Genomic DNA, 4443 nt, shown 5'->3' with positions numbered 1-4443 from the left:
AGAGCGAGAGGGAGAAACGGGGAGAGCGAGAGAGAGAAACGGGGAGAGCGAGAGGGAGAAACGGGGAGAGCGAGAGGGAGAAACGGGGAGAGCGAGAGGGAGAAACGGGGAGAGCGAGAGGGAGAAACGGGGAGAGCTAGAGGGAGAGACGGGGAGAGCGAGAGAGAGAAACGGGGAGAGCGAGAGAGAGAAACGGGGAGAGGGAGAGGGGGAAACGGGGAGAGCGAGAGGGGGAAACGGGGAGAGCGAGAGGGAGAAACGGGGAGAGCGAGAGGGAGAAACGGGGAGAGCGAGAGGGAGAAACGGGGAGAGCGAGAGGGAGACACGGGGAGAGCGAGAGGGAGAAACGGGGAGAGCGAGAGGGAGAAACGGGGAGAGCGAGAGGGAGAAACGGGGAGAGCGAGAGAGAGAAACGGGGAGAGGGAGAGGGGGAAACGGGGAGAGGGAGAGGGGGAAACGGGGAGAGCGAGAGGGAGAAACGGGGAGAGCGAGAGGGAGAAACGGGGAGAGCGAGAGGGAGAAACGGGGAGAGCGAGAGGGAGAAACGGGGAGAGCGAGAGAGAGAAACGGGGAGAGGGAGAGGGGGGAAACGGCGAGAGTGAGAGAGGGAAACGGGGAGAGGGAGAGGGGGAAACGGGGAGAGGGAGAGGGGGAAACGGGGAGAGCGAGAGAGAGAAACGGGGAGAGCGAGAGAGAGAAACGGGGAGAGCGAGAGAGAGAAACGGGGAGAGCGAGAGAGAGAAACGGGGAGAGCGAGAGAGAGAAACGGGGAGAGCGAGAGAGAGAAACGGGGAGAGCGAGAGAGAGAAACGGGGAGAGCGAGAGGGAGAAATGGGGAGAGCGAGGGAGAAACGGGGAGAGCGAGAAATGGGGAGAGCGAGAGAGAGAAACGGGGAGAGCGAGAGAGAGAAACGGGGAGAGCGAGAGAGAGAAACGGGGAGAGCGAGAGAGAGAAACGGGGAGAGGGAGAGAGAGAAACGGGGAGAGGGAGAGAGAGAAACGGGGAGAGGGAGAGAGAGAAACGGGGAGAGCGAGAGGGAGAAACGGGGAGAGCGAGAGGGAGAAACGGGGAGAGCGAGAGGGAGAAACGGGGAGAGCGAGAGGGAGAAACGGGGAGAGCGAGAGGGAGAAACGGGGAGAGCGAGAAACGATGAGAGAGCGAGAGGGAGAAACGGGGAGAGCGAGAGGGAGAAACGGGGAGAGCGAGAGGGAGAAACGGGGAGAGCGAGAGGGAGAAACGGGGAGAGCGAGAAACGGGGAGAGAGAGAAACGGGGAGAGAGAGAAACGGGGAGAGCGAGAGAGAGAAACGGGGAGAGCGAGAGAGAGAAACGGGGAGAGCGAGAGAGAGAAACGGGGAGAGCGAGAGAGAGAAACGGGGAGAGCGAGAGAGAGAAACGGGGAGAGCGAGAGAGAGAAACGGGGAGAGCGAGAGAGAGAAACGGGGAGAGCGAGAGAGAGAAACGGGGAGAGCGAGAGAGAGAAACGGGGAGAGCGAGAGAGAGAAACGGGGAGAGCGAGAGAGAGAAACGGGGAGAGCGAGAGGGAGAAATGGGGAGAGCGAGGGAGAAACGGGGAGAGCGAGAAACGGTGAGAGCGAGAGAGAGAAACGGGGAGAGCGAGAGAGAGAAACGGGGAGAGCGAGAGAGAGAAACGGGGAGAGCGAGAGAGAGAAACGGGGAGAGCGAGAGAGAGAAACGGGGAGAGCGAGAGAGAGAAACGGGGAGAGCGAGAGGGAGAAATGGGGAGAGCGAGGAGAAACGGGGAGAGCGAGAAACGGGGAGAGCGAGAGAGAGAAACGGGGAGAGCGAGAGAGAGAAACGGGGGAGAGCGAGAGAGAGAAACGGGGAGAGCGAGAGAGAGAAACGGGGAGAGCGAGAGAGAGAAACGGGGAGAGCGAGAGAGAGAAACGGGGAGAGCGAGAGAGAGAAACGGGGAGAGGGAGAGAGAGAAACGGGGAGAGGGAGAGAGAGAAACGGGGAGAGGGAGAGAGAGAAACGGGGAGAGCGAGAGGGAGAAACGGGGAGAGCGAGAGGGAGAAACGGGGAGAGCGAGAGGGGGAAACGGGGAGAGCGAGAGGAGAAACGGGGAGAGCGAGAGGGAGAAACGGGGAGAGCGAGAGGGAGAAACGGGGAGAGCGAGAGGGAGAAACGGGGAGAGCGAGAGGGAGACACGGGGAGAGCGAGAGGGAGAAACGGGGAGAGCGAGAGGGAGAAACGGGGAGAGCGAGAGGGAGAAACGGGGAGAGCGAGAGAGAGAAACGGGGAGAGGGAGAGGGGGAAACGGGGAGAGGGAGAGGGGAAACGGGGAGAGCGAGAGGGAGAAACGGGGAGAGCGAGAGGAGAAACGGGGAGAGCGAGAGGGAGAAACGGGGAGAGCGAGAGGGAGAAACGGGGAGAGCGAGAGAGAGAAACGGGGAGAGGGAGAGGGGGAAACGGCGAGAGTGAGAGAGGGAAACGGCGAGAGGGAGAGGGGGAAACGGGGAGAGGGAGAGGGGGAAACGGGGAGAGCGAGAGAGAGAAACGGGGAGAGCGAGAGAGAGAAACGGGGAGAGCGAGAGAGAGAAACGGGGAGAGCGAGAGAGAGAAACGGGGAGAGCGAGAGAGAGAAACGGGGAGAGCGAGAGAGAGAAACGGGGAGAGCGAGAGGGAGAAATGGGGAGAGCGAGGGAGAAACGGGGGAGAGCGAGAAATGGGGAGAGCGAGAGAGAGAAACGGGGAGAGCGAGAGAGAGAAACGGGGAGAGCGAGAGAGAGAAACGGGGAGAGCGAGAGAGAGAAACGGGGAGAGCGAGAGAGAGAAACGGGGAGAGGGAGAGAGAGAAACGGGGAGAGGGAGAGAGAGAAACGGGGAGAGGGAGAGAGAGAAACGGGGAGAGGGAGAGAGAGAAACGGGGAGAGCGAGAGGGAGAAACGGGGAGAGCGAGAGGGAGAAACGGGGAGAGCGAGAGGGAGAAACGGGGAGAGCGAGAGGGAGAAACGGGGAGAGCGAGAGGAGAAACGGGGAGAGCGAGAAACGATGAGAGAGCGAGAGGGAGAAACGGGGAGAGCGAGAGGGAGAAACGGGGAGAGCGAGAGGGAGAAACGGGGAGAGCGAGAGGGAGAAACGGGGAGAGAGAGAAACGGGGAGAGAGAGAAACGGGGAGAGAGAGAAACGGGGAGAGCGAGAGAGAGAAACGGGGAGAGCGAGAGAGAGAAACGGGGGAGAGCGAGAGAGAGAAACGGGGAGAGCGAGAGAGAGAAACGGGGAGAGCGAGAGAGAGAAACGGGGAGAGCGAGAGAGAGAAACGGGGAGAGCGAGAGAGAGAAACGGGGAGAGCGAGAGAGAGAGAAACGGGGAGAGCGAGAGAGAGAAACGGGGAGAGCGAGAGAGAGAAACGGGGGAGAGCGAGAGAGAGAAACGGGGAGAGCGAGAGAGAGAAACGGGGAGAGCGAGAGGGAGAAATGGGGAGAGCGAGGGAGAAACGGGGAGAGCGAGAAACGGTGAGAGCGAGAAGAGAGAAACGGGGTGAGAGCGAGAGAGAGAAACGGGGAGAGCGAGAGAGAGAAACGGGGAGAGCGAGAGAGAGAAACGGGGAGAGCGAGAGAGAGAAACGGGGAGAGCGAGAGAGAGAAACGGGGAGAGCGAGAGGGAGAAATGGGGAGAGCGAGGGAGAAACGGGGAGAGCGAGAAACGGGGAGAGCGAGAGAGAGAAACGGGGAGAGCGAGAGAGAGAAACGGGGAGAGCGAGAGAGAGAAACGGGGAGAGCGAGAGAGAGAAACGGGGAGAGCGAGAGAGAGAAACGGGGAGAGGGAGAGAGAGAAACGGGGAGAGGGAGAGAGAGAAACGGGGAGAGGGAGAGAGAGAAACGGGGAGAGGGAGAGAGAGAAACGGGGAGAGCGAGAGGGAGAAACGGGGAGAGCGAGAGGGAGAAACGGGGAGAGCGAGAGGGAGAAACGGGGAGAGCGAGAAACGGGGAGAGGGAGAAACGGGGAGAGCGAGAAACGGGGAGAGGGAGAAACGATGAGAGAGCGAGAGGGAGAAACGGGGAGAGCGAGAGGGAGAAACGGGGAGAGCGAGAGGGAGAAACGGGGAGAGCGAGAGGAGAAACGGGGAGAGCGAGAGGGAGAAACGGGGAGAGGGAGAAACGGGGAGAGAGAGAAACGGGGAGAGAGAGAAACGGGGAGAGCGAGAGAGAGAAACGGGGAGAGCGAGAGAGAGAAACGGGGAGAGCGAGAGAGAGAAACGGGGAGAGCGAGAGAGAGAAACGGGGAGAGCGAGAGAGAGAAACGGGGGAGAGCGAGAGAGAGAAACGGGGAGAGCGAGAGAGAGAAACGGGGAGAGCGAGAGAGAGAAACGGGGAGAGCGAGAGAGAGAAACGGGGAGAGCGAGAGAGAGAAACGGGGAGAGCGAGAGAGAGAAACGGGGAGAGCGAGAGAGAGAAACGGGGAGAGCGAGAGAGAGAA

Source organism: Scyliorhinus torazame, chromosome 5 (assembly GCF_047496885.1).
Source record: "Scyliorhinus torazame isolate Kashiwa2021f chromosome 5, sScyTor2.1, whole genome shotgun sequence".
NCBI classification, from domain to species: Eukaryota; Metazoa; Chordata; class Chondrichthyes; order Carcharhiniformes; family Scyliorhinidae; genus Scyliorhinus; species Scyliorhinus torazame.
Note: the sequence above shows the minus strand (reverse complement) of the source record.